General features: G+C 42.4%; 1 long non-coding RNA gene across 2 annotated transcripts in view; it reads right to left on the bottom strand.

The window, feature by feature from the left end:
* LOC131499573 (uncharacterized) overlaps positions 1 to 21,604 on the bottom strand; it is an 815,236-nt gene that overhangs the window by 278,060 nt on the left and 515,572 nt on the right. For both annotated transcript variants that reach the window (XR_009255960.1, XR_009255961.1), the window contains one exon: positions 9,482 to 9,525. This is a non-coding gene — a long non-coding RNA (uncharacterized LOC131499573). The remainder of the gene's footprint in view (positions 1 to 9,481; positions 9,526 to 21,604) is intronic.

The raw sequence follows: 21,604 nt of genomic DNA on the forward strand, positions 1-21,604 counted from the left end.
TTGCTTTTCTATAACCTTCCAGGGCCTCGCAAGCAATTTCTCTTCATGAATCTGTCTACACCCAAAGTGCTCTCAGGACCACACAGGATTTAAAGTCTGTCCCAGCCCCCGGGAGTGGCAGGGAGAACCGGAAGCTAGAACCAGAAGTAAGCTAGAGCATAACTAACCACTATCGCTCACTTTGGGGGTGGAGGAGTCAGAACCCCCTCCCCCCATCCTGGAGGCCAGAGGCAGGCAGTGAATTCTGACTCCGTGCACACGTGGGGTCAAATTGAGATAAATTCACCCAGAGGCAGACAGACTTGCTTGTCAAGGGGTTTGGATGCATCTTTCTCCTGAGTGAGGAGGTCAACTCAAAGTTTTCCAAAATCCCTCTTAAAACCCTAGCTCCATGTATCACATTCCTTGAGTCAGGATTCACGGCTCAGGGTTTAAGGTGACTTTCCACTCCTCACAGTCTGGAGGGAGAAAAACTAACTAGTTCTGTTTGTTCGTCAGTCTGTTCTGTTTTATTTTCTCTTCCGTCTTTCGCTGGAGCATGAAAATAAAAGTTCCTTCTCTCTTACTCAGGGTGAATGCTGAACCGTGGTGGCTCCTTTATCCAAATTTCCCTCAAGAGAAAAGTAGCCCACCTATTTGGGTCCTGATCCTTCTCCTGACCCTCCCCCCACCCCTTCTCCTTCCTTTTCTTTCTTATTCATTTTGCAAAGAAAGTCCATGATACCACCCCCACAACAACACCCAGTAAAGCGCTCAACAGAAGAGCCAAGACGTATGGCTCCCAGAACAACTAGAGCCCTCCCGCCGTCCATCAGGTGTGGCTCTTTTATTTCAAATTTAGGGCTCTCACATATCTCAGTATAACTACAAAAACTGTCCATAGAAGTCTCTTCTTGTCCTTGAGTGGTCAGAGCGACAAATGACTGATTACCCCGCAAGCAGATTCTCAGCCCATCCTGTGCAGTTGGAGAGAGAAGACGATGGAAGCGTGCAGTTAGGAAGCCCTGCATGCAAACAGAGTCCGGCGGCCTGGCTGGAGGAGGTGGTCCCACAGGGCTCTGTGTCTCCCTCTCTCTCTCCCCCTCCCCCCACTCATGCTCTGTCTCCCTTCATCTTTCAAAAATGAATAAACGTTAAAAATTTTTAAAAAAGAAAGTTATATCAAATATACATAGCCTGTGATATTACTAACTTAGAAGTACATATTCATATTTTGCCTGTGCTTTAAGATGATTTATGACTCACAGAAACGATCTGATCTTCAATGGTATGACAGAAGCCATCAATGGAATTGCCTGCCACGTTAGACAGGATGTTTTCATTTTCTTCCATGGTAATTGGTCTCTTCAATTAATTATTGGGTTGTGGGGTTTTTTTAGCCAATTTCAGTTATTTCTATTTCTTCCCTAATAAATTTTATCAATAATTTTATTAATGTACTGACCTAGAGTGTGTACATTTTAATTGCATTCTCTTATTTTTAAGCCTTCTCTATATTTGGAGTGATCTAGTCTCTAATTTTCCTTAAGGATAAATGGTGATTCTTATTTTTTAATAAGATGATAAGAAATTGATCTAGTTGATTGGTTTATTTATTTTTGATAGAGGGCAGAGAGACAGACAGACCTAGACACTGGGCTAACTTAGTTCTTTTATTTTCTAATTATTTCCTATTTCAGTTTATTTCTATTCTTATCTTCATCATTTGTATTTGCCTAGTATCCCCAGGGGTTTTGGGTTCTCAGTCTAACATCTGAAAGAGACTGATTAATTTACTTTTATTACTTCTTATTGACTAAGGAATTGACTTCTGTTATGACTTTGCCTTGGAGTAAAGCTTTGGAACTATAACTTGTGTTCACAATAAAATATTCTTACTTTAATATTATTTCTAAATAATTACTAACTTAGGTCCCATTACTCTTTAACCAAAAATTAGTTAGAGGGGAATTTTAATTGTTATTATTGTTTTGACTTTTATTTTTCATCTGTATTTATCTGACATTAAATTTGGAGAGTTGATCTTATAAAATATCCCCTATAAGGAATGTGTCATGCTTATTCTTATGGCTTAGCATAAGAGCAAATGTGATCAATCTTCCATGAAAGCCTAAGGAAACATTTTTATTTTAAAATATGAATGTTATTATTTTATTTAAATTTGTCTATGTACTTATGTATTTTGAATCTCTTCCCTGCCAAGGATAAGAGCGGTATGTCTCAGCCTCCCAAAACAAACACGTGTCTGTAAATTTCCCATTTTATTTCGAACATTTTTAGCCTTATATATTTTGATGTTATGTAATTCAGCAAATAAATTTTCATGACTATTTTATCTTCACTGTGGATTGTAAAATGACATTCTTTGTCTCCTTTAATATTATTCGGCCTGGAATAAAGTTTGTTGGAAACCAATGTTGTCAGCGCTGGTTTCTCTGTTTTTGCATTTCCTCGATAATGTGTTTTATCCAATTTTTCCAACGTCCTTGGTCTTTTAGTTGTATGTAACACCAGGTGGGAATTTACTGTTGAACATAATAAGAGAAGTTTGGTCTTCTCATTGTTGGAGAATATTGTTAATTATATAGAACCTTTTAAAAGGGTCTAAAAACATCAACAGAAGCCTCTCCCGGGCAGTCCAGGAACCTCTCTCTGTGCGGTTTCCTCTGGGATGCAGAGCTGTGAACTACCAGCCCTTCACATCATTTTACTCCTGCCTGCTGGTGAGAATGTGCTGCTTAAGCAAGCACGCCTGTAGGCTATAGAAGCCATGGGGCACTCTGAAAACATAGGCAAAATGAGAGAGGTATGTAAGACGTGACTCCTAGGGAAAATCCCAGTGTTTACAATAACAATATTATCAATCAGGTACTTCTTCGTGTATTCTTCTTCCCACTGCCCTCTTCTCCTGTGCTCTCAATATAACAGTGGAGCTGTAACAGTGTTGAGTTGGCAGGGGGATAAGATCACAGGAAACTACCTATAAGATCTTATAGATTTTAGGGAGCATCCTCTCTGCCCAAGGCAGGCTTAGATAAAAACGTTGCCTGTCTGCAATGCCAGATGTCAGGGTCAATACTAACTGCCAAGAGATCTGCTGTAAGCACTGTCAATGTACTTAAACACCTGTGCCTCAGTTTACTCATCTATTAAAAAGGATTCAATGAGGTGCATAAAAAGTGCTGACAGCAGATTCTTGGCATATAATAACTAAGACGAGAATCAGTTAATGTTATTATTGACTGACTTGATCATCTTGTTTTATATCAGCTTTTCATATTGCTTGACCATTTCCTTCTTTAACCACATTTTTAGTTTTTTGGTCTACATTTTGTTTTTGCTTATTTTTTTCCCAGCAGTTTGGAAGGAGCTGTTTTACAAATTTTGCTTTGCTCTGCATTGCTTTTATATATTTGAGTCATTTTTTTCTCTGATTCACAAGATTTCACATCAACTCTCACCTCCTTGTAAGATGAGCAACGTAGTGAGTTTGTGTTTTTCACCTCCCTTTCATAAACCCATTTCCTATTAGATTAGTACTGGACGACTGAGAATCATCTCTTTGAAGAATTATATTTGCATTCAAATTAGAAGGATATTTACAGTTTTTGACTTCAAATTCATTCTTTTCTTTGCTTGTAACCATCCTTTTCATACCATGGCTTCCCATTCTTGAGTCTCTAATTTCAAGTCAGTATCAGTGTGTGTAACTCATATTCACATTCTTTCCCCCCACTGAATAAGATTTTAGGGGAAATTTATTTTAAAAGTTTTTCAACCTGTTTTTTGTTTGTTCATTTTGTGTTTGTGTAGGTTTTCTGGAGATTTTTGTTCTGTTTGTGTTTTGCTTTTGGCCCTTACCGGCAAATAGGCATTTGGCTGGTTTTCCCATTCTTGAGTCACATGTTTTTCTCTGAAAACACTGTACCAGTCACTCTATTTTCTGGAATTTGCTATGGTATTCTAGGTGTAAATCTTCTTTTCATTATCTCTTCTTATAATACAGTGGGGATGTTTGATCTCCGTATTTGGATCCTTTCAGCTTTAGAAAATTGTATCTAATTATACCCTTGATGATTGTTTTCTTTCCATTGCTCTTTTAATCTTCAGAAATATCAAAAATTTATGTGTATTATAACCATTCTCTGCCTCTCTATCTTTTTCTCATCTTTTTATTTGTATTCCTGTGACACATATTGAATGCTCAGTAAATACGTAAGAAAGAAAGAGAGCAGGGAGGGAAAACGGGAAGGAGGGATCTATTTAGCGGACATGTTTTGAATTTATCCTAATCAGCTTGGATTTGACTTTCTGATCATTTCTGTCTTAATTGTGGGTAGGGAGCCATTTACCTCCTATTAGTCTCGCAATCTTTTCTTGTATCCTGAGCTTCATATTTTCATATGTTTGTGTTATTTTTGAAATGGCTTCCAAAGACCGTTTTAGGACCCGTCTTCCCGTATTTTACCAAACATTCTCTATGTTTCCTCCACACCTAACTTTTACAACAAATGATTTTCGGGGTGATGTTATTTTTCTTTCGTACTGTAGTACTTCCCATTCACTACCACTGACTTGTTTTGTGATAAACGTTCTTGAATGATGCCACACGGATTTGTTCGTCCGCAGGAGTGTTCTTCCATTCAGGTACTGCGGGACCAAGGTGAGATCCTCTCCTAATCCATCTGTTTGGTTCTCTGACATGTGAAACCAACGAATCAATGAAACACAGAAGTCACGTTTATTGTCAGCACTGCTGCCAGGGACTTTCCTTTCTCTGCCCCCACCCAGCCCTTTCCATATAGGAATTATGGTCCCTGAGATGTAAGGGGGCCCTGTTCACCCTCACTGCTTGTCTGAATTTCCTTTGACTAGGCACCAGTAGGATGGAGCAAGATATGGGGGAGCCAACTGACCCTTCCAGAAGAATAAGTGCTTTAAATAAATGACTATTTTTATGATTGGTATAAATCCTGAGTCTCTGAGCCAGATAGAGAGAGTGTGAAAGTGTGTGTGGGGGGTGGGGGGGGAGGGTGTATGTGTGTGCAGCAGGTGGAGAATAAAATTTCATCCTCCATACTTTATACATGCAAAATACACTTCTGCAAACTACTGCTTTTTCTCTCCACTCACTTTAATTTAGTATCTGTTAAATCCAAGGATATATTTTTTCAGATAGGAAATTAACATAGACGACAAACCCCCTGAGGACAGGGACTATGTACTTACTTCCCCCAGTGAATCCCATGGCCTAGCCCATATATAAGACTGAATGAATAAATGAGGGATTAAATAAAGGCTGGGATGGACTGAAACAGCCCCACATTTTTTTTATTATGGACAATCTTCTCCATGTCTTTCTATTTATATTGGTTTACAAATATATTTTTCAAATTATTAGATTAGAAAATTATTCCTACCAGCATCCAGCATATGGTAATGATTGTAAGGGGAATTTTTTATTAGTCCTCTTTGTAAATTTCAATTTCAATTATTTCAATTTCTTATATGTGAGAAGTGTTGAAATTAACAAAATTTAGTTCATATAATGTCAAGGAGTTTGGTATGCACATGAAAAATTACCATGACTGTTACAGGTTTTTTTGTTTTGTTTTGTTTGGTCAAAGTCCCTAAAAGACAGCTGGAGAACAACGGAACAAAAAAGCCCCCAAATCCCAGGACCGAACGCAGCCATTATTTAACATCTCCATATGTTTCCTTCCAGGCCGTCTTCTCAATGTTGAGTCTTGTGGCTGTGGGTGGAAAGGATTCATCAGCCAAATCCTACCGGGAGGGTCAAATCGTGGTATTTAGGAAGAGGTGTGAAATCTATACCCCTGTAGCTGAGACACTCCTTTTATTATTTGTATTTTCCCATTTTGAAAAAATAATTGCTGCTGCCAAACACCCTCCCCAGCACTACACCCCATGGCGATCAAAGGAACCGAACCATATCTGGGTGCAGAAAACAGAGGGGGTGCACAGACAAACCAGAGAAGTAGCTGGATATGGTGGAACACAATGGAGGAAAGCAGAATGCCCTTAGAACATGACTTATAATAAGTTGTGTTGTTCACATTCTATGAATTTAACTATTTCTAGTTGCAGGAACCTAGGAAATCCTGCATCCCATAGTCCTCGGCCTGCCCCACAGAAGTGTGACCTTGGGACAAGTCTACATGTGTCCAGAATGGCATGGGAAGAAGAGAGCTTGGATAGCGAAAATGAACAAAGTGAGAAAAAACCGATAAATGTCTTGGAGGAAATTGGAAGTTTTTATCCAGGCCCTGCTTTGTAACATTCAAAGGTTATGTGAATCATGGGTATGCCAACCGTCTAAATATCTCCATAAAATTTTCATTTCAGATTGAGTTCAACCATGCTGACCCGCCCTCTGACTCCTTTATGATATCCTCAGTTCAACCACACCCTTTACCCTCCAAGTCCCGTACAACACGCTCTGTCCATCACAGAAATCCAAATCAGGCTCAGACTAATGGGAGACAGATTCTGATACTCAATGAGGACAGAGCAGAGGAAAGGCCGACTCCCCACCTCACGGAAGAGGGCTCTTTCCAGATGCATTCCTGTGTGACTGTGCTAAGTTTCAGACGTTATTGGATATTTATTAGATGGGTTCCTTTTTTACCATTAAGCATTTTAACATGCGTTATATAACATACTTTGCTTCTTATTTTCACTTACAATGATATAATCAAGTATCTCCATTTTATTAAATGGCTGTTGTAACTACCATTTTAAGAACTGCCTGATGCCCCGGGCACTATGCACACCACCGTCTATTTCTCCCAGGGTCAAAGATCTACACGGAAGAAGTTACTTTGTAAAATCCCAATGTGGACTATTCACTGGAAGGACTTAATGATTTACACCAAGGGTTCAGACGTTTTGATACTTTGTGAAGACAGATGTCTCCCACCCAAACCAGGAAATGTACCATTCAGAGTCCTGTGTTTTATTGTCGCTTTTTTTTTGGTTTTTAGCACTACTAACAAACTCTCTGTCTTTCTGTTTATAGACAACAGCTCCTTAAGTAATATAGTAATTAAGTAAGTAGCTACTTTATATAAAGCTGCCAGGGGTTCGGGGTATCACTTCAGAAAGGGGCATGGAATAATAAAAACTATGAGCCCAGCCACACACACTTCTTCTGGGGTCAGTTGTTGGATATTTTGATTTTAATTCATAGCAAGAGGTCCTCTGGCAGGGCCCAGTCCTGGAAGCTGACTGACAGAATTGAGGGGATTTAAGAAAGAGGAGGAAGGCTGTAACCAGAGCCCAGAACGCCTTCTCTTTTTAAAACAACAATAAATGATGACTCTTCTCTCTCATATATATATAAGGCTTGGTAATTTCTGAGTAAAATAAATTCAAAATAAGATGTGCAGCCATGTGAAATACCTTTGGTTAAACTGTCCTGTGAATGACTAAATTCAAGACACAGATGTGAGTGTGTATGTATGTGTGTGTGTGTGTGTGTGAGAGAGAGACAGAGAGAGAGAGAGAGTGTGTGTATGTGTGAGACAGTGAGTGTTTGTGGGAGACAGAGAGAAAAAAAACACATGTATTTAATATGAAATAGGTAGAAATAAAGATAATGCCCTTCTGTTCCATACAAGGGAGGATGGATTGGAAGTGGAAGCCATCTGTCCCCAATGAAGGGTATTTTACCAGTGACATTGTTTAAGAAGTCGGTTGTGTTGGGGCCCCTGGGCAGCTCAGTCAGTTAAGTGTCCAACTCTTGATCTTGGCTCAGGCTGTGATCTCACGGTTCATGGGTTTGAACCCCGCATCACGGAGGCTGCTTGGGACTCTCTCTCTTTCTCCCTCTGTCTCTGCCTGTGTGCTCTCTTGTGCTCTCTCTCTCAAAATAAATAAATAGACATTAAAAAGAAAAGTCAGTTGTGTTATTACTTTTAAAGCTCTATTGCAACACACACACCACTGTCTGTACTCGGGACAGAACATTCGCACTTGCCAAACCTGATGTGCCACCGGTCCCCTCAGAAGCACCTTATCACCCTTACAAAACAAAATCAGCTGGGGTAGTGGTTATAATTCCACTTTAAAGACGAGGAACCTAAGACTCAAGGAACTGAAGCAACCTGCCCCCGGCCATGTGGCTCATAAGAGGCCAACTCAGGATTTGAACTGCATACATTCGGAGTCAGAAGACTACATCCTGTGAGACACGCTGACTGCACATTTATGGTGGCTAGAGCTTTTATTCACAGAGAGAGAAAGGGGAAAAGCAAGAAGAGTAAGAGGGGAAAAAGAGAGAAACACACACACAGCAAGAGTGAGAGAGAGAAGTTACAGACTGGCCATTTTTACAGTTTTGGGCCTAAGATCTTTCCCTTCTTGCCTGATAATATTTAAAAAAAAATTTTAGGGGCACCTGGGTGGCTCAGTTGGTTAAGCGTCCCACTTCGGCTCAGGTCATGATCTCACAGTCCGTGAGTTCAAGCCCCGTGTCGGGCTCTGTGCTGACAGCTCAGAGCCTAGAGCCCGTTTCAGATTCTGTGTCTCCCTCTCTCTGACCCTCCCCTGTTCATGCTCTGTCTCTCTCTGTCTCAAAAATAAATAAACATTTAAAAAAAAATTAAAAAGAAATAAATTTTAAGCCAGAAGTGTTATGTTGAAGTCCTACCCCTAGTGCGTCAGGATGTGACTGTATTTGGACACGGGGTCTTTAAAGACATCACGAAGTTAAAATGAGGTGATTATGGTGGGCCCTAATCCAATGTGACCAGGGATCTTGTAAAGAGGAAATTCTGACACAGAGAAGATACAGGCACCGAGGGAAGATGATGTGCAGACCCAGGGAGAAGATGATCATCGACCACCTGAGATCCAAGGAGAGAGACCTCAGGAGAAACTGCTCCAGACGTCACCAAGCTCCTGGACAGTCTGCCTCCAGGAGAAAAGAAGTGTCTGTTCTTCGAGCCACACGGCCTGTGGTATTCTGTTATGGCAGCCCCAGCACACGCACACTCTGTCAGACTCACATGGAGGCAGCACGTCTGGGGGGCTGTCCCATGCTGACACTGACAAAGCCACTCTCCCCACGTGACCTGTTAGCGGGGCCCTGCTACCTCCGCAGGAACAGGGTTCCAGGATCAGGCCAGGACCCACTGCAGAGACGGGACTGGCTCCAAATTAACATTTCTGCTAGGGCACGACCCCACCTTTCTCTTTTTTTCTGTGTCAGGCCGACGTTTCCCAGGAAGTTGGATTAAACGTGCACTGGCAGCCTTTGGCAGAGATGGGCCCTCGTATGGGCGCTGGTGAATCGGGGCCTTAACCAAACACGAAATGACAGAACTGTTTCCAGCGGAGGGCTAACTGAGCCAACTCAAGACAAACACAACGTATTTTGGCATTGCTTTTGACAGATGGAAACAAAACAAACATTAGCAACCGGACTGCAGCTAACAATATGCAAAATTAAAGAAGATACCTTTTTAACTTTGTCTGGGAGCCCACCGGCTTTTCTTATAAAATCTGCTGAAGAAAAAAGAAGACAGAGCTGCTAATCTCGTTACACAACCAGTTAGCACATGCAAACAAGGGAAATTAAAAGTCTTTGCATTCAGGGGAGGAAATAGATATTTGACACATATATTTATTAAGGAGACTGGACTGGAAAATAGCACTGCTGTATTAATCAGAAATGGTGTAGGAAATACTTAAATAATATAACAGAATATGCACAGACAGCATAAGCTACTTACAAATGGAAGCCTAAGGTCCAAGTATTTTTATTTGAAGGTTAAATTTTCAATTAATTTTTTTCAGCTTGTTGCCATCTCTTCCAAGCATCACTGTTAATTGCCATAAAACAATACCTCTCCCTGTTTAAATTCTGGACATGGAGGCCAGAAGCCGTCAGCCATCTAATGAGCATCAGAGTATTGTGGCAGAAATCAAAACCACTCTGTAAGAGCTGAACCAAAACATCAGGCCCCGAGAAGTCAACAGATCGGTTAAAGCCCCTTTTTCCATTTGCTCAGTTTTCCAGAAGTTACATTTATAAGTTCCAGCCTGTCACTGGAAAGTACAAATAGAAGCCTTCTTTTATTGGAATTTCCATACATCCCAACTTCGGGGATTTGTGGCAGCCAAGGGCCTGTATGCCCACTTACTTGCTGGCTCACCAGAGAAGGAACCTGACGCTTTCTTTTTCTTTAGGATGGAACAATATACATGTCCCGGCCGTAAATGGGCTTATTCACTTCTGCTCGGTTAACCGGCACTGCAGGGCTCTCTTCCAGGCTGAGATCCAGCCCACGTCGTGTGGGATGACACGAAAACAGACTTTAGAAAGCACTGGTTGGAGAACTGAGGTTGGAAATAAGGTTTCATCTTGACTTGAAGACAGGATTAGAATGAAGGTTTGGAGCATAAATACATTCACATAGGTTTGGGCTGGAAGACCTCTGTGTTGAGAGTCAGAGTTAACTTTGGAAATGATTTTAGGTTGAGAATAAAGGAGAAAAATGGCATTGAGGATAAAACGCATAACACTGCATTTAATTTAAAATGGCCTAGCATCCTAGAAAAAAAATGGCCTTTTCTAATAAGGCAACTTTACTTTGTAACCCAGCACCACCATTTACTGCTTATGTAACTTTGTATAAGTCACCTAAACCCTCAACCTCAGTTTCTTCAGCTGTAAAATGGGAGTGATAATGTCTACTCCATACCTTCTTGAAAAAAGCAATAGAGAGAAATGAATAGATAATAGGTCAATCTTGTTCTCCCTTCCTCCTAGGGGACGTGTGGCATTGTTTGGGGAAATTTTTGATACCAGAGGCTTGGGTAGTGAGTGCTACTAAAATCTAGTGGACAGAGGTTCAGTATTATGCTATATACCCCACAACAATAGGACAGACCCCCAAGAATTATCTTTCCCAAAATGCCAGTAGTGCTGATACTAAAAAACCCTGAATTAGATATAAATAGGCAGATGACAGAACACAGATAAAAAGCTAATTTTTTAGCCTTTGGGGAGGAATGTATAGATCATCTATAAATTTACAGGTAGATCAATGAATACAATGATGAGAAATATTCTGACATGGGATACTCTAGACATTCAACAAATGTAAATAAGTTTTTATTAAATCCGAAGAGAAGATTAACAACATCATGGTTGGGATGAGGTTACAGATGGTGCTAAGCATGAAACAGTAATGTTACTGATGGAAAAATGCCACCATCGTGCCGGGTGCTTGGTATTTTTGTCACATTTAAGAAGGGGGTCATCTGAGTCTAGGGCTGGGGTTCGTGTTAGAGCTACGGGTCCAGGGAAGGTTGGGATCAGGGCTGGCAGACCCTTCCCAACAAGCAGCCAAAGCTCGCTAATTATTTTGGCAACATGCAGACAGTCTCTCCAGTGCCAAGCATCTCAGTCCCTATTGGGAGTCCCTGCAGTTCCATAGGAGAGGGGCAGACCCGATGTGGCCTATACATGTCAGGGCGGCCCGCCCCATATTGCCCACTTTCTCAGGCAATGGTATTAAGATTATCTGGAGTATTGTGATGACCCAGTTCTATCCCAGTCTTTGTATCCAACTCCATGAGGAAGGAGCAGCAGTGGCTTAAGAGATCGGGATTTCATGTTAAGAGGAGATGCTAGGAACACGCCAATATTAAACCCACTTTGAGAAAAGGCAACTGTTTGTTCAACTCATATTTAAGAGAATAAGAAGTGTATGAGGTTCAAGCCAATGTCTATACCTGTTCAATCTGCAGGAGTATTGGGCACCTCCAGAATCTAGGAGAGCAGGGCCTTTGTGAGATAATAGGAGGGCTGGCCACCTGCAGTCACACCTTCACATCTTCCTGTCAGGAAAGTGGGTCAGCATAATCACACCACAGTGTGAGAAGATAAATCTGTAACGTCATCATACATATGAACAAAGAAACAGTGTTCTGGCTGGAGAAAGTCTGCTTGAACAGAAGTGAGTTTTCTGAGTGGAGCAGGCTAAAGGGGAGAAAAAAAATAGACTGGAGCACTTGGGTGGCTCAGTAGGTTAAGCATCGGACTTTGGGTCAGGTCATGATCTCACAGTTCGTGAGTTCGAGTCCCACATTGGGTGAGCTTGAGCCCCACTTCGGGTGAACATAAGCCCTGCTTTTCTCTCTCTCTCTCTCTCTCTCTCTCTCTCTCTCTCTTTCTCTCTCTCTCTCTCTCTCTGCCCCTCACTCACTTGCGCCCTCTCTCTGAAAGAAAGAAAAAGAAAGAAAGAAAGAAAAAAAGAAAGAAAGAAAGAAAGAAAGAAAGAAAGAAAGAAAGAAAGAAAGAAAGAAAGAAAGAAAGAAAGAAAGAAAGAAAGAAAGAAAAGGAAAGAAAAAGAAAGAAAGAGACTTGACAATGATTCACCTGCAATGTCCTGGCTGAGAGTCACTGAATCTGGGAAACAGTAGCAAACTGGACCATAAATGGGCATCTGCAATAAGTGGCTGGTTTGGTATGTGGGCCCCTTCAGTGGCCAGTGTGAGCCATCCTTGACACTGTTGATCACCCCAGGTTCTTACACCATGCCCAGAGAGTGGGCTCCAGATGGCCAACAACCTGCCAGATATTCAGTGCAGAAGGTGTGAGCTCTCATAGGGCGATGTAAACCTTCTTGTTCCTGGGAAGGTCAGTTTCTTCATTAGAAATTCAGAATGGACTTTGGTTCCAACATGTCTCCCCAATCTGGATTCCCGTGCAATTCCATGGGCTAGAGGTCTGACGTTCTGCCAGCAAGTTTTAGTGAGTAAAGGAAAAGTTAAATTTTGAACCACCATAACCTTGCTGTCTTACTTCCGGCAGGCTCCCAATGCGTGCACGCACACACGCGTGCTCACACTTAGACAAAATCTACACACCATAACATTTACCCATTTGAAGTGAGAAATTCAATGATTTCTTTCATGGTAAACTTTCACCGAGGTGCAACCATGACCACAATTGCATTTTAGAACATTTCTAACGGCTCGCAAAGATCCTCCTTGTACTCTTTTGTAATTAACCCATTCCCACCTTCTAGTCTCAAATGACCACGGGTCCATTTTTTTGACCCCCAGGACTTGCCTTTTAGGGGCATCTCACATAAACAGAATGATACATCAGGCACTTCTCTGCATCTGGCTGTATCTGCTTAGCACAACGTCCCCTGAGATGTGTCCGTGCTACAGCATGTATGCTACTCCACTCCTTAAGTCTAAAAACGGTGTTTGATTGTGTGGGTACACCCCATTTTGTTTACCTGTCCATCTGTTGAAGGACGTTTGTGTTGTTTCTACTTGTTAGCTATAGTGAATAACGTGGCTATGAAGTTGGTTTGGTTTTCATTTTCATTTTTTGCTTGGGGCAGCTATGAAGTTTTGGGTACAAGCTTTTGTTTGGATGGATGTTTCCATTTCTTTCTTTTGGGTAGGTACCCAGGAGTGGAAAAGCTAGGTCACTTCGTAAATTTATGTTTCCCACGGTGGGATCTTGAGCAGCCCCTGACCCAGCCTCCTCCTCAGCGTGGTGCAGGCTCATAATGGGATAGCCTGAGAACCTAGCTACTATGAGTTGATAGCATTCATTTCCTGGGAGATTTTGAAGTGTTTGAAACCGTACCCAGCTTTAAATGGAGGACGACCTTGTAGCGGCCACCTGAGATTGCTATTTCAATCAGAGGATTCTCCGAAACAAGTGAAAGCGTCTTGAAGAGTTGATAATACGATATTACTGCCGTCATTAGTGTTACCCATTTGTCGTCTGCGATTTGAAACGGTGGGGTTTTAAGCTCCATGGTAGGATCAGGAAGCAGCTAAAATCTAATGCAATGAACCCTTGACTCCGATGTTTGGTCTCAACACTCCCACTTCCCAGTTACGGGACCTTCCCCACAGTGATGTGCCTTCCCAAGCTTTAATTGCTTCGCTTAAAAAATGGGGCCACTTGGGGCGCCCGGGTGGCACAGTCGGTTAAGCGTCCGACTTCAGCCAGGTCACGATCTCGCGGTCCGTGAGTTCGAGCCCCGCGTCGGGCTCTGGGCTGACGGCTCGGAGCCTGGAGCCTGTTTCCGATTCTGTGTCTCCCTCTCTCTCTGCCCCTCCCCCGTTCATGCTCTGTCTCTCTCTGTCCCAAAAATAAATTAAAAACGTTGAAAAAAAAAATTTTTTTAAAAAAATGGGGCCACCAACCTCATCTCTCAGGGTTTCCATAGGATTAAACAAATTGGCAGCACATTTAACCTGGTCCTGTGGGGCTGTTGGGTGGTTAAATTACCTGACCCTAATTTTAATCTAGAAAGTCTGTGTATCTCAAGGGAAACCTCCAAGAACTAAAATATGCAGCAGGATAGGCCACATATGATTCTGAGAGCAACTCCAATGGGGGTGGGGGGCTTTCCTGCACCAACCAATTCTCAGACACCACCTGGGTGTCCTGCAATGTAACTAAATTCTGACACTATCGACCTAGAGATAGCATCAGATCCCCCAGGTTAAGGGTTAGTCCTACAGGACTCCTCCTATCCCCTTTAGACACCAGTCACAAATCCAGATTGTCACCTGTACTTCCGATCTACTAGCTATAAATGAGACATGCCAATGATCCCCTCCTAGGGTTTGATTAATTTGCTAGAGTGGTTCACAGAACTCAGAGAAATATGTTATTCACCAGATTACCAGTTTATTGTAAAAAGATACAACTTAGGAACAGCTAGATAGAAGAAGTGCACAAGGCAAGGTATGTGGGAAGGGGCTCCGAGCCTCCATCCACTCTATGGCAGGCCCCCTTCCCCAAATGTCCACTTGTTCACCAGCCTGGAAGCTCTATGAATCCTGTCCTTTGGGGTTTTTATAGAGGTTTCATTCCACAGGCATGATTGATTAAATCATTGACGATAGGTACTTGAACTCAGTCTCCTCCAGGGAGGTGGGACTGAAAAGTCCAACTCTCTAATCATATGGCTGGTCCCCCAGCAACAAGCTTTGGGTGGCCAGTCATCACCCCCATCCCCAGCTTCAGGGATTCCTAAAGTCACCTCATTAACCTAACTCAGTTATTGTTGAAAAGGCTCGATATAAACAACAAGACACCCATTTCATAGCTCTGAGGAGATTTCAAGAAAAAAGGACAAGAGACCAAATTAAACAAAAGATATTCCCCTGCTCTTATGGCTCTGGAAATTTAAAGGGCTAGAGGAGCTGTGAGCCAGAAACAGGACGAAACCAAATACCTATTTCTTATTATAAATCACAGTATCATATTTTATTCATCTACTCACTTTATTTCACTTGATTTGTACAGAATGTTAGTATACAACATTCAGTACTAAGTGAAATAATGACAAAAATAACAGTACCCCACACCGATAAGGCCTTTTTATTATTTTTTAAAAAAATTTTTGAACGCTTTATTTATTTTTGAGACAATGCAAGAGACAAGTGCAAGTGGCGGAGGGGCAGACAGAGGGAGACACAGAATCTGAAGCAGGTTCCAGGCTCTGTCTGAGCTGTCAGCACAGAGCCCGACGCAGGGCTCGAACCCACAAACCGTGAGATCATGACCTGAGCTGAAGTCGGATGCTTAACCTACTGAGCCACCCAGGGATCCCAACAAGCCCCTTTTAAAAGGGGATTTCATATCAATATGATTTAGGCCATTAAAACCTGTGACTTGAGAGCCTGGTTGCTCATTAGTATGACCTGGAGAGAATTCAGTCACGCTCAGTGCTTGAGCCCCAGCCTCAGGGATCCTGATTGAGGATCCAGCAGGATGCAGGACCAGGAGGGCTCAGAAATTTGGAGGGTTTTTTTTGTTTGGTTTTGTTTGGTTTTGTTCTGTTTGGTTTCTTTTGTTTTGTTTTATTTTTACTTCCCAGGTGATGTCAACGCAGAACCAGAGTACAGACCCATTGCGTGGACAGTGAAGAATTAGACAGAGGCTACCTTCTCTACGATTTAGTTGGGGAGCTTGGAGAGAACTTACAGGACTTGACCTAGAGGATCATAGGTTGTGACGCCATTGGTGTTTTAACCCAGGTCTCCAGATTCAGTCCAGGACTCTGTTTCCTACACGATATTTTCAAGGAAGAAAATGTAACTAGACTTTGGCTAAAAGGAATTGAAATGGATGGAAGTCCTGGAGTGGAGAAAGGACAAGTGGAGTCCTTGGCAAAAATATACAAACGAGTGGCAATAACACACTCACCTAGAACAAGTCCACAGGAGGGCCTCGTCGTGCCTCGCATGTGCCGAAATCAGGGCACGGTTTGTTATAAAACTGCTTACTGTGAAGAAGTTCAGTGAGGGGTAGAGGTTCTAAAGGGATAGATAAATCTATAAGCAAGATTACTGAGTTGGTAAAATGCCCAGCTCAGCAGTTCGGAGCCAGAAACAGAAAGGCTTTGTGAGCAGGTGGGTACCTTTATTATGGTAATCAACTCTGGGCCCAAGAAGCAATGAGGTCATCAGGTTCCCGGGATGCTCTGAAGGAAGTGAGTGGGCCTGGCGAACACAGAAATATGTAACTGGATGTCATCCTGCTGGGGCGACCAACTTAGGGCCTCTCTGCAGCCAAGGCCTGAGCAAGTTTTAGGCAACTTGTGAATCGTTGCGGATCGATGGGGGAAAGGCTGAACTGGAAGGAATGCGTTTGAAGGACCGTAACATTTGAGAATGAAATGGGAGTCCAAATTCATGACACCAAACCCCTCATTTTACAGTTGAAAGAAAATGAAGCCCAGAGAGGGGCAGTGACTTGCTTCAAGGCCACAGAGCTGGGGGAGTGGAAGATCTAAGCCTTCCTTCCCAGTGATTCTGCCCCCATTAAAAACCAAGCAAACATGAAAACATGGTCAAAACACAGACAAGCTCCAATTACTGTCAGGAAGAAGAGATTTGGGGTGGGGGTGGGGGTGGGTCACTGCATGCATTGTCACTCTCTGTTCTACTTTTCTATCCTCTCCTCTGCCTGTGGAGTTAAGCTGCCACTTTGGCTTCCACTCTGTGTTATAGGGATCAAGAGAACATCGTGGGCATCTGGATTCTGGTTCTGGCTTTGCTGTGTGTCTTAGAGTAAATCACTTCACTTCTCTGGGTCTCAGGTTCTCCTTTAGCAACATGAGTGTGAAAAGACAATGTGAACGATACACCGCTTCATCTATTCTCCAGGGATTGGCAAACTTTGGCCAGTTCTGGCCCACCACCTGTTTTTGTGAATAAAGTTTTATTAGAATACAACCACATCCGATCGTTAATGTATTGTCTATGGATGCTTTTCTGCTATCGTGGCAGACTTGAGTAGATACAACGGAGACCACCATATGGCCTGCCAAGCTGAAGATATTTACCAGCTGGCCCTTTACAGAAAAGTTTGCTGATCCTTATACAACATCTATCATCTGTTACCTGAGAGATACCCACACATACACACACACGCCTACCATACATTTACGTATGTCTTGGTCCAGATAATTTCTCTGCTATGTGTTTCTGGTGGGAAAACATTTCAAATATATACCCACGCACAGAAAAAAAGTCAATAAGTGATCCTCATATCCCCCTCATTTTAACAGATGTTTGTATTCAGTTAGAATTTATGTTTTCAGAATTCTGTATCATAGTAATCTACATTTATAAATAACACCGAATTCTCTGAGAAGGAGGAGAAGACATACACACATGTACGTAGAGCTAAATGACCCAAAGGGTTCAGCCCTACTCTACCATGATTACTGCCAGTTTGGAAGGGGGAGGTTTTCAGATGAGCAGCAGGGTCTTACTTACGAGATCCATGGTCTAAATCACTAGATTGACATTTTACCAGAAATTCAAAAAATAATCCTGAGGACTTTTGTCAATCAAGTATATAGTTTAATATGAAAGGCAAATTGTGATTTTGCTCATGACACGTCATCAGAGCTATCTTAACCAGCAGCGTTAGAGGCAGTGTTTAAATGCTCGTACAAATAGGGCAAGATTTAAAGGAAATAAAGCCTGAGATCGTGTTGAAGACCCTTTTCCATCTTTTTCATTTCCTTATCTTAATCCACTTGGTGAGATCTCAATCTTAGGTATCACTCTTAATCAGAATGTCCTTTTATAGCCACTCTAGCTTTTGTTAGGAGAACTAAAACCTTGCAGACTTCTCTGGACTCCAAGGTTTACACAACTTCATTTGAACTCACAGTCCCTATAGCCATTCAGCTCCCCCGTGACCTGGCCCCAGCTCACATGAAAACAAGGACAGATTTTTGTTTCATCTTCTGCAGACACAAGAGACCGAAGAGGAAGTCCCTGCCTCTCTCATTGGACTTCATCAGCATCAATATTTGCCTTCTGTAACCTGGTAGTATTTCTTCACTGTATTAATTATTTGCCATTGTGAGGATCTCTCACGGTGTGCGCGTGCGTGTGTGTGTGCATGCGTGTGTGTGTGTGTGTGTGTGTGTGTGTGTGTGTGTACGTGTGAGTATGTGCATGCGTGTCTGCCTTCTAATCCTCTTTCGCTCCTTCCAATCGATAACTGGCCTGGAAATGAGGTGCACAAACACTGGCGTTGAGGGCTCACCTTTGAAAAATCTCCCTAACCAATATCCTTCTAATATAGAACTTGAAGTTCAAACTGTTTCTGATAGAGCCAGAAAAACATGTTCTTCAAGAGATCAGAAAGTCTGCTGGGTTAGCTCATGGTTAAATAGTCACAGAAGTCAGCTCTTGAGGCAGAAATATATATTAGTTTTATGACAGTTATTTTAGCTGTGCTAATGACTCCACAAGGCAAGGAGGGGGTGACATGGTCAAAAGATAATGTTTCCGCCTGTCTTCCCTATTCCACTCTGAAGTATGCCTGTCTCGCACGTGTGGTTCCCCTCTGCAGATTAAGGCCACAGTGTTTTTAAACTTTGGGAATGAATGTCTCTGTTTCGACACGCAGAAAAGCTCTCCCTAAAGCCAGGGACAGATCTCCAACCACCTATCAGCCATCCCAACCTCCCAAGCCGGGAACCAGAAGCGTGCTCCATGCAGAACCCAAGGCGATTTTGGGATGGCTAATAATGGGCGATTCTTATACACATCATAAATATCTATTACCAGGACGATTAATAATGATAAGAATGACCTTTCCTTAGTGTAAGGCTTTTCTCTCTTGATATTTAACCCACCTGCATAGATGAGGTTAAGCTATGTACTTAATGTACTTAAGACACCTGAAATTAAAATGACTTTTCTCTGGAGCGTTCAAGGAAAATTATAATTTTTTTCACCTAAAAATTATGAAAACACAAAAAAACTTAGAGAAAATTTGAAAAAGATAATATCTCTCCTAATTCTATGCCCCTCAAAATGGCATAAGGGAACGGTCTTGATATAGGACCATCACGCTTGGGAGATACAAGGACACCTGCAGAATCTACTCAAAATGTATGACCCCAGGCCCAACTCACATCAACTCTGCTTGTTGAGATTTGGGGTCAGGCTCAGGACTGCACCTATCAGTAATGTCCTAGGCGCTTTGGATTATTGATAGTCAGAAGAGCAAGCTTTGAGAAATACTGTAAATATTCAAGACTGCTCTTTTTTCTTATACAACATACACCCTCCCAATACTCCAACTCTACATTCTAGCTTCCGGTTATCCACTACATATTTATTTACTCACAGGTATGTTTTTCAGGCTAGTAAAAATTTAGGAGATCAGAGTTTAAATCCCAAATCTTCTGTTACACAAATTTGAGCAGACACATCCATATTAACGGGCCAGAGGGCAGAGACACATTTACAGCTTCGACTATGTGTTGCCGTAGTGCTTTCTTCCAGCATTAAGAAACTTCTGTTTCAACTGGCAGATTAAGAGAACCCCATATTCACCATAATGTCACCAGCAATGTGTATTTGAATTTATTTTTACTTTGTTCTGCTAATTTAGTCAGTGTAAAATGGTATCTCAAGGTGGATTTAATTTGCACTTCTTGCATTTCTAGTAAAGATTAATATGTTTCCCTGTATTTCTCTGCTATTTATATGTTTCCCAGAGTTACAGTTAAACTTTTGAATCTCTCTTTGGGTTCAGGGCAAGGATTCTTGCTTATTTATCGTTGAGGCAACTGAGCCTTAAGAGAGTGCACAAACCAGTAATTGAGACGAAGCCATGGCTTGAGTCTGCGTCCAAGGGTGGTGCTCTCGGCTAAATTACCCTGTGTCCTGCAAGTCTGAAGACAAAAACTTCGAGAAGGGAGGAAGGAAGGCATTCCAGGTCAGGTTCCCCAGGAAACAGCCTCTGAGACGGAGATTTGCATGCGGAAGATTCTTGACCAGTTTCCTCAAGGTGAAGACCTGCAGGGGGTGAAGGAAGCTGGGGCTGGCGGAGGGACGTGTTTAACAGGCAGAGTCTCGCAGCAGCCCTGGGGACCTCTAGAGCCGGGATGACCCTTCGTTGTTGTTCTGCTGTAAGGCAGAGGCACCAGGACTTTCTTCCTGTGCATGGACTAGCCATGTCCTGCGGGCTGCCCCAGGGAAGGGACTGTGAGTTCAGGTGAGGTGACTCTGCAGGGGAAGGCAAGTTCTGGAGAGGTGCTCAGCAGAGAACTGTCAGCCAGCAAGGCTACCAGCAGCTGGGGGGTGAGAGCCCGAGTCCTGAAGAGGCACCGCGGCATCCCCTACTGATGTGATGTTGGTTGAGATGCTATAGTTTCTCTAATGGATTCTGACGTTTCCCTTATCTACTGACATATAACAAACCATTCTAAAACTTAGTGACCCCAGAACAAACAAAAACATTTTAATTTTGCTCATGGTTTTATAACTTGGGTTGGGTTCAGCTGGGCATTCTTTCTGCCAATCTTGATAGTGATTTGCTCATTGGGAGTTGTGGGCTGGGCTCAGCTGGGGTGATAGGTTGACTGGGCTTTTCTGGCTCTCTCCAGGGATTTTAAGGCTTCTTCTCAATGTGGTCTTCTCAAGTCACCTCCAGATAGCCTCTTTTCATAGTCATTGCAGCAAGATAACTGCTTTTCTTAGATGGAGACTTAGAGCCAATTCCCAGTTGAGTTTCCCAATCTCCATGCTGTTGACACTTGGGGTTGGATCATTCTTTTTTTTTTTTTCAATGCTTATTTATTTGTTTTGAGAGAGAGAGAAAGAGAGAGAGAGAAAGACTGGGGGACGGGCAGGGAGAGAGGGAGAGAGAGAGAATCCCCCTCTGTGCTGACAGCACAGAGCCTGATGCAGGGCTTGAACTCACAAACCATGAGATCATGACCTGAGCTGAAATCAAGAGCTGGACACTTAACCAACTGAGCCACCAAGTGCCCCTGGATAATTCTTTGTTACCATTAATATCCCCATATTATAATGTGAAACCAAGGCTCATTCTTTCAGAACCGCACAGTTAGAAAATCACAGCACTGAGACCCAAGCCCTAGAAGTGCCTGACACCAAAGCCCACACTATCCCCACAACCCTGAGCTGCCCACTGCAGGTTTCAAAGGGTTACTTTTAGAAATGAACGACCCTCAATCTCCTAAGAAGACGTTTTAGAGAAAAGAGCGAGGTCCTACTTGGGTTTAGTTACGGTTCATGAAGAAAACAT

The sequence above is a fragment of the Neofelis nebulosa genome, chromosome 17 (genome assembly GCF_028018385.1).
Source record: "Neofelis nebulosa isolate mNeoNeb1 chromosome 17, mNeoNeb1.pri, whole genome shotgun sequence".
In the NCBI taxonomy this organism is placed as follows: Eukaryota; Metazoa; Chordata; class Mammalia; order Carnivora; family Felidae; genus Neofelis; species Neofelis nebulosa.